Raw genomic sequence first — 9,343 nt, forward strand, 5'->3', positions numbered from 1 at the left:
CCTACTTTAATGAATACCTGACAAAGAAACCTTTTAAAGGAATGATTATCTTTGACATGAATATATTCAGTTACTGTTTATACAATGAAATCTTAACTAGCTGGTAAAAATGGCACAATATTACGATGAGTATAGAAAACACTACATAAAGAAAATGTAAAGGCTGCCTGAAGAGTTAATGACTAATTCTGGGTTGGTTCTTCAGAGATGATTTGCTCTGAGAAAAGCTTGTATTTGTGGTAATGTGGGTTCAATCTGTATATGTGAATTATACACAGGCCCTTATTAATGCTACACAAAAAAAATAGAAATTACCAAAGCAAAAAAGCTTTATGTTTGCATTCTGCTTTCAGACATAAGGCAAGGTAATTTTAATTTATAACCTAGTGATTACATTTTACATCTTAGAATTATAAAATAAATGGGGGGATTGGAAAATGCTTGCATGTGAATGTAAGAATACTTAAAAATAAAGGCTTGAATCATGAGAATTGCATCTTTCATTTTTAGATAACATGTTAAAGCAAAGGTGAATAACTCTTCTGTTACACCACTGTCTAATTGCATTCAGATAAGAGGAATGGAAAAATGTAAACGGTTGTAAAATGTAAGTCATAATGACAGGTTAGAGTATTTATTATTAGCCTGAAGAAAAGAAGACCGTACTGTGAATTTATGACTCTTCATAACCTAACAAAAGATAAGCAAGCAGGCAATCCATTCATTGTTCTCCATTTGCACCAAAGACGGCAGTTTAAATTGGCTAGATGAAAGAACACTCTGTATAATGTGGCTAAAAATAACAAAAGATGAGAAAGATGAAAGATTTCTTGGAGATTTTGAAGATAGAGAACATGCATCTATAGGTAAAAATTTTTCTGGTAGCTGAGGCACAAACTATCAACTTCTTGCCAGTGGTGAGATTCTATGGAAACCTAGTCTCTAAAATAATGCCATACTGCTTTGTCCCCCTGCAGGTGGTGACACCTTTTGTGTTTAATGCAAATTAAATGCTTTTGGTGCTGAGCCTCACTAATTCAGGAAGTTTCCACTACTGGCCAGTCCTTAGTGAAACCCAAGTGAGGGACTGCATATTCTTTGTGACTTCTAGGTAATCATAGAATGGGATGTAGACCCAAGAGTTGGAAAATGGATAAGAACACTGAATAAAGTAAAAATAAATTTATCTTAAAAACGTAGTTAATTTAAAAAATTAAAACTAGTGATTCTTAATTGTGACTGCAATTTGAGTCATTTTGGGATTAAAAAGCAAATAAACAAACAAAAATAAAAACAATGCCTAAGCACCACTGGCCTGGCTAAGGTCCTGGCATAGTTCTTTCTGCCACATTTGAAAACACAATTCTAGAACTTTTAAGGATCTGCAACAATAAATACTACTTCAGAGAACAATTTTTTCTCTTTCTTTCTTTCTCCTTCTCCTCCCTCCTCCGCCCTCCTCCTCCTCCTTCTCCACTTTCTCCTCCTCTTCCTCCTCCTTCTCCACTTTCTCCTCCTCTTCCTCCTCCATGCTAATGAAGCCAGATTTAAAGATAGGTAGTTAGGTAAATCCATTATCAAGAATGGAGTCCACGAAACCAGAACAGCACCTGGGGAAATTGAAATGTTAATGCCCCCAAGGCCCAGAACCCATCCTAAGAAACTGTTGATAAAGTAGCTCCCAGCAAACAAGGAGGTGCAAATCAAACCACCCCAGGCCCTTCCTGCCCAGATTACTCCTCTGTGCCCCATCAGTCCACCTATCTCCCCACTTTTGGCCTTCCCACCTGCATTCTATCACTGCAGGATAGAGGGAAACAAAGGACAGGAATGTGGGAGGACTAAAAGAAGACCTTAAATATTAAAAAAGGGAAGACCTCCCCTTTTCATGTATTCCACCTTTCCGGTTTCCTTCTTCCTCCAGGAGGAAGTCTTTTCTGCCATCCTTTAATAAAGCCTTCCACTTTCCACTCTACACTTGTCTCTGCTTGCTTCTCTGGTGTTATACTTCAGCATTCGGGGACGCAAGGACAGTAAACAGGGTAACACTAGGGATTGAACCCAGGGGTGCTCTACCACTGAGTTACATCTCCAACCTTATTTATTTATTTAGCTATCTTATCTTAAGACAGGGTCTTGCTATGCTGCTCAGGCTGACCACGAACTTGCCATACTCTTGTTCCCAGCCTCCCAAGCAGGTAGGATAACAGGTGTGCCACCAAGCTCAGCTACTTCAGAGTATTTTTTAAATGTAAGATAGAAATAAGTATTTTAATTGCATTTATGCATGGGCCTGTGAGTGGAATAATTTAGTAAAGGATCATTCTAAGAAGAGCAAGAAACAGAAGCAGTGCCATACAGACCTAGCTCTACCACTGATGTGGTATGTGACCCTGGGTAAGTTATCTTGCCACTCTGGGTTTCAGTTTTCTCATGTTTATGTCATGGAGCTACCTGGCTTCCAGGTCCTTCTGATTTCCAGATTCTCAGGAAATATGTGATGTGAAAGACCTAAGCAACCTCATTCTACTTGGGACCTCATTTTACTCTGAAACTTAACCCCTGATCTACTGCAGTCCTAAAGTCAGGAAAATACCACAGAAAAGCTCTGTGGAAACAGTTCTCAGAAAAGCCGCAGATGGTGATCGCCTAAGATAGGCCAAGATATCGAAATATCTGAAATTCCAGATGGCCCCCACCTAGGTGTGGTGACCAGTATCTAAACTAGAAGCCCTGCAGCTTGGCAAGTAACCACCTTGCGACATCCTCATGGTTTAAACCAATCATTTTTAAGTGTGTCAATCCCTTGAACTAACCAATAATCCTTTCCAGATTCTTTCCCGCCACTTGATACGCTAATCATGTTTTAGAGTTGTTTTATGATTTTCCCGCGGTGTGCGATGATTTGCTAAGAGATGCTATGATGTATGTGGGGGTCCCTGCCTTCCCCAAAGAATGTATAAAACTGCTGCAAACCCTGGGCTCGGGCCTCTCAGCGTCACCAGTTGCTGTGTGCGCACGGAGGACCCAGCAATAAACACCTCTTTGCTGCTTACATCGATCTTGATCTCTTGTGGTCTTTTGGGGGTCCCGAATTTGAGCACAACAGATGGTTGTGCTGCTCTTTTGCAGGAATCTGTGTTGAAACATATTTCTCAGCCAGGCACACTGGTGCCTGTCAGTAATCCCAGTGGCTGGGGAGGCCTAGACAGGAAAATTGCAAGTTCAAAGCCAGCCTCAGCAACTTGGCCAGGGCCTGAGTAACAGTGAAAACCAGTCTCAAAATTTAAAACAAAAGGAGCAGGGCGGGGGCTGGGAATGTGGCTCAGTGCTAAATTGCCCTTGGGATAAATCCCTAGTACAAAAAAAGAAAAGAAAAAAAACATACTCTCCAAATTTAAAGTCACAGAAACCACCTTATAATAAAGGGGAATCAAAAAATCTTTTAAAATCTATTCTTGTAGCTTTCTGATAACCAGTTTAAAATAAGGCTATTTACTGATTTCAGTCACCTCAGCAACTTGGGAATAATATTGTAATATATATCAGCAAACATTTAGTTGAGCACCCATGTTTTACGCACTGTACAGGGCAAAGATAAAGAAGAGCAGTCCTATTCTCAAGACATTCATAATTTGGTTAAAAACAAACAAACAAAAAAGACAAAGTGAATTTGAAGGAGAGAATCCAAGTTCTAGTCTCTAACTGACACATGCCTTTGCATCAACACTCCCAAAACAATAGCATCAGCCCTCTGGGAAGTACTGTGAGAAATCTGTTCTTTTGCTAAATTTGCTTCACAAATGATTTCTGTAAGTCCCCCAGGAACACTTCCAAGCTACTTTCTGCATTGTGCCTGAATTAGCCCTAAACCTTCAGTTAGGTGTTTAGTATTACAGCTGGGAGTTGGCTATGCTGTAGAGAATTAGGGGAGAAGGTTATGCACACATCCAGCAGAAAGCAGAAAAGAGCAGTTGCAACATGAAAAAGGCATTTAGAAGACATTAAGAAACAGACTGCAGTCCAGAGCTAACCCATCTAGATCTGGATGCCCAGTCAATTGACCAGTACCCATAAGTGGCTTGTTACTCTTAGAATCTCTCATTGATATTAAATATAAGTAGGTATTTATTCAGTAAATGTCAACCACTCGCCATTATGTTGGAGACTGCTGCATGTGGCAGGTTTGCACAGGCTCTTTACATTGTGGAGTGCTTACACTTTCCTCTCCCGTAGCTATAGCTAGAAGAAAGAAAGTTCTTCCTCTGTTCATTCACAGGCCTGACTGGTCTCCTGCAGCAGGATGACTGACAGTGGAAACATCTAATACCTTCTCCACCCCTCCCCAGCAGATACTGTTAAGTCTCAGGGTACAGACTAGGCCATGGTTATAGTTTAAAGGATACACTTCAAAATCTAGGTTACTCAATTAAAAAAAAAGAAAAGGTTTGGGTTGCCAACAGTCCTACCAGGATAAAGCTATTCCCAGACCATTCCAGGTCATCATTCTAGCACGATGTTATAAGAAAGCCAGATCTGTCTCCTGATGAAACTGTTCTGAAACAGGCTGAGAAAAAAAATTCTGCATAAAAGATCTCAGCAGCTCTGGAGGCTGAGGAAGGAGGATCACGAGTTCAAAGCCAGCCTCAGCAAAGGCAAGGCACTAAGCAACTCATTGAGACCCTGTCTCTAAATAAAATACAAAATAGGGCTGAGGATATGGCTTAGTGGCCAAGTGCCCTTAAGTTTAATCCCCTTAAGTTTTATAAAAAAAAAAAAAAGATATACATATCTTCGTGAGAGGGGACAAATTTCACGGGCAATATTAATCCATACTTTGAATTTAAAAAATAGTTGTCTCTGCAAGGACGTTATTTCTCCTACTAAATATGTAGAATTTATGTTGGTCAATGTCTCATTTAACATCTCTGTCTAAAGCTCTAGCTTTTAGATTAATGGTGACTTAAATATTTTTCCAAAGAGCAATAGTTAAGCTTACAAAAGGATTCTGGTGATTTTCCCATTTTCCCAAAGTTAAAAAAAAAAAAAAAAAAATCTGACTGTTCCAAACTTGAATTAATGTTTTACTACTAACACATTTTAAATGATGTGGGAAAAAAAAAAAAAAAAAAAAACATGATTTCATTCGACACCCTATTACAGGGGTGAGAATGGGTATTACAGGAACAAATAGAACAAATAGAAAATCTCCTATCCAGACTAGAGTCATGTGAGAATAAAGACAAAGAAGCCCTCTAAGATGAGGACCCACTGAAGATTGAGCAGGAAACAAGTGAATGAGGGAAGGGAAGTCAGGATAGAGTGAGCCAGAAGATGGAACAGCACTTGAGAAGTCCTAAGGGCCAGAGAAAGACATTTAACCCATTATGTCCCAAGTTTTCAATTCAATATTTCAATGAAATTGAACCTGATGCACTAAGATAGATTGGAAATAATAACCTAGAGCGTATTTAGCCTTTAAATAGGACACTGGGTGTAAAGAAAATGGAGTCAATCAGGCTTCCTCACCGGGATGTCCCAGAAGTGATGACTAAGATGACTTACGTAAGTCAGGAACAACAGTGCATGTGCATTCTTATATAACCACATGATATCATACTTGGCATGCTGCCAGCTTTATTATAATTCTATATGAGTTGAACAGGACTTTCTGCTGCACAGACTGCTCACCCATTGAATAAATGTATGGTTCTATGTATCTTCTTCTGGATGCCCAAATCTCAAGTCAACCTGCCTGACTGGGACAATATGGCATATATATGCCATCCTTTAACTTTTTATTTGAGCATTATAGTTTAACATAGTAGTTGGGTTTTTTGATTTTGACAAAATAATACATGCATGGAATTTGATTTTAATCCCCATTCCCCCTAAGCCGCTTTCCCTCCCCTCCTCCCTCTCCCTATTCTCCTTCCTTTGTTCTACTAATCTTCCTTTTGCTCATTTATTTATTTTTGATTGGTACTTTCTACCTATACATGAAGGTGAAATTCCCTATGGTACATTTATATAGGTGTATTACATGGTTTTGTTAAATTCATTCCATATGTCCTCTCTATTTCCATCCTTCCTCTCTCCCTCTCCATCTTCTTCTCTACTGAATTTCCCTGTATAATTTTTTTATATTCAGCTGCCCCCTTACCTTTTTTTCCCTTATTTTGCTCTAGCTTCTGCATATGAGAAAACATAAGACCCTTGTTTTTCTGAGTCTGAATTATTTCATTAGCATGATGCTGTACAGTTCCATCCATTTACTGTCAAAAGCTATAATTTTATTCTTATTTATAGCTGAATAAAGCTCTATTGCTTATATATGTTGAAATTTCTTAATCCATTTATTTATTGATAGGCATTCCAGCTGATTCCATAATTTAGCTATTGTGAATAAACCATCCTTTAAATAGGAAATTAGCACATCCTTAAATAGAACATTCTTTCACATACTACACAATATACAAAGAATGACTTTAATGACCTGCTCAACAATTACTTTTCATGGAAAGGAGCAAAATACTTCAAACAAAGGGGTTACACTACATTTTTGACAATATGTTGTAGGTTTTACCCAACATGACTTGTTTTGACATCACCATTGCTCTTGCCATTTGAGGAGAATATGGCCTCTCTTATCAAATCCAATATCATCTTGGACAGAAGTAGCTTCAGTAGTTTTATGCTAAGTAGATGTCTCTTTTGAAATTCAACAAACTTATGAGATCTTTGCTCTCTTTGTTCACAAATTTTGAATAATCCATTGCATTTATTAGCATACCAGATAGTCAAGTGAACAAATGCCAATTCCATTTTATCTCTTTAATAGAAGAGAAATTAGAAACTAATTGTGTTTGTCTACACCACCATTGAAACTGCCCTAGGCAACTCCTCTTATGATTTAGTCACATTGGCTGTACTCTATTTTAATTTTTCATTGTTGAACTTTGCCACTGTCTCATAAGTTTTTCCAAAATCCCATTTATTTTCTAATCATTTTTCAATGATAATTCTATTATTGATAGCCAATCAATAAACATATGACCCTCTTGCTTATTTTTCATCAATGTTGTCAGTTTCAGAGGACACCTGTTTAGTCTTTTTCCTTTATGAGGAAGGAAAGTCATAATGAAAACACAGGTCACGACCTGTCAACTAATGGGCACAAGTAGCAACAAGTTAAAGTTTGTCAGGTAGCGGTGCAGCCCACCACACTTTACTTTGCATTGTCCTAGTGTCCTAGTTATAGGATAGTTATTTTTGAACATTGATGATTTGGAATATAATGCATTCCTTGAAATGAAATGACAACCTAGGAGTAGGCTGCCATGCTTGGCCCAGTGAGGCAGCATCCAAGCTCAGTTCCCCAAAAATTATAAAAGCAGGAAAACTCAAGACAAGGAAATCCAATAAGGCCAGTGATTTCAGCGACATGGCAAACTGGCCAACACCAGGAGAGTTAGTGAGCACTGGAAAAACCTTTTTTCAGTCTCAGAGTGTCATCAGCCAAGGAAATAAGTAGCCACAAATTAGAAAGATAAAGAGAAGGTTGAAAAGGGGAATAACAGTGAGAGCAAAGAAAACCGGGAAACAAAATTTGACATCCTGTTGAAAATGTCCTTGAGGATGAGGCCCCGTCAAGCCATCAACAGAGAGAACTAATAAACACAAGTGTGTACCACTGCACTTAAATGATGTAAGCCTAGAGAGTCAGGAAAGACCTGGATCCTGGAACAGCTCTCCGTGTCGACCTGAAGCAAATAATCATCCCATAATAACAGGAGGGACGACACACAAAGTGTTATGCTCAAATTTGGAACCCCCAAAAGACCACCAGAGACCAAGATCGATGTAAGCAGCAAAGAGGTGTTTATTGTGAGCTAGCTCGGTCCTCAGCGCACACACAGCAACTGGTGACGCTGATAGGCCCTGAGCCCAGGGTTTGTAGCAGTTTTATGCATTCTTTGGAGAAGGCAGGGACCCCCACATACATCATAGCAACTCTTAGCAAATCATCACGCACCGGGGGAAAATCAAATAACAACTCTAAAACATGATTAGCACATTCACTGGCGAGAACAAGTTGGGTAGGGGTGATTGGTTAGTACAAGAGGGGGATTCACTTGAACTGATTGGTTTAAGCAGCCAAGAGGGGTGTTCGTGCTGAACTACATGGTTTCCCAACATGTTATCAACCACCATAAACTACTGGGAGGGTCATCTGGCATCCCAGGTATTTCCCTGTCTCATGCTGATTGGTGGCTGCTAGGGGGTTGCTATGGATCCCCACCTAGCCTGACTGAGTCAGGGACACCTGGCGCAGCAGATCTCTCCTGTTATTTGTAGATAAACAACTTAGCAGGTTGGGAATGTGCCTAGGAGTGCTCTGTGGGTCTTTCCAAAGACAAAGGTCATGTCCCTTCCTTGGACAGGCTTTGCTCTGAGGTAGAGGCTGGTTTTTCAAAAGTTGGAGGCGAGACAGAAAAAAAAAAAAAAAAAAGAGAGAGAGATGATCGGGATGAAGTGTCCAATATGAGGAGTGATGAGGGTAATATCCAAGTTACCTTCAGAGGCTGAGGAAGAGGACAAGGCAGAGGAAACTCTCGAGTGAACTTTATTATTCATATGGTTACCGAGAGCATGGTGAAAGGACAGATCAGCTTTTTCAAGCAGAAGTTAACACCAGTATGATGCATTACTAGGACAACAATATGGCTGTACAGGTGTATCCTGTGGAAGACGCATTGCTTAAAGAGTATATTAAGCATCAAATTGAATATTACTTTAGTGTAGAAAACTTGGAACGTGACTTCTTTCTTCAGAGGAAGATGGATGGGCAAGGTTTCCTGCCTATTTCCTTGATTGCTGGATTTCACCGGGTTCAGGCTCTCACCACAACCTTAACCTCATTTTAGAGGCCCTGCAGGACAGCAAAGAAGTAGAAGTTGTGGATGAGAAAATGAAGAAAAAGATAGAAACAGAAAAATGGCCAATCCCAGGCCCTCCTTCTAGCTGTGTGCCATAAACAGACTTCTCTCAGATGGTGGACGGTCCAGAGCTGTGCCAGGCCATCCTCTTTGCTCACATACCGTCAGAGTGATGATCTACTGATGCCTTGGAGGTCATCTGTTAGGAATGTGCAGTGGAACAGGTGACTCACTGGGATGCATTGCAAATACTAGAACAAACCATGCTGCACAGATGGAAGCCACCAGACTGTCCTCTGTGTGTGAGTGTCCCCTCTGACCCGTGGGCAACACGACAGTGGAGATGATCACCTCCTCTGTGACGGGAGACAGAGATGAGGACTGCTGCTGGCATTCGAGGAGCT

At 39.9% G+C, this 9,343-nt stretch overlaps 1 pseudogene; it reads left to right on the forward strand.

Annotated features, from left to right (window-relative positions):
* Positions 1 to 7,402: 7,402 nt before the first annotated feature.
* On the forward strand, positions 7,403 to 9,123 carry LOC143407370 (la-related protein 1B-like; annotated as a pseudogene).
* The last annotated feature ends 220 nt before the right edge of the window (positions 9,124 to 9,343 follow it).

The sequence above is a fragment of the Callospermophilus lateralis genome, chromosome 9, assembly GCF_048772815.1.
Source record: "Callospermophilus lateralis isolate mCalLat2 chromosome 9, mCalLat2.hap1, whole genome shotgun sequence".
NCBI lineage: Eukaryota > Metazoa > Chordata > Mammalia > Rodentia > Sciuridae > Callospermophilus > Callospermophilus lateralis.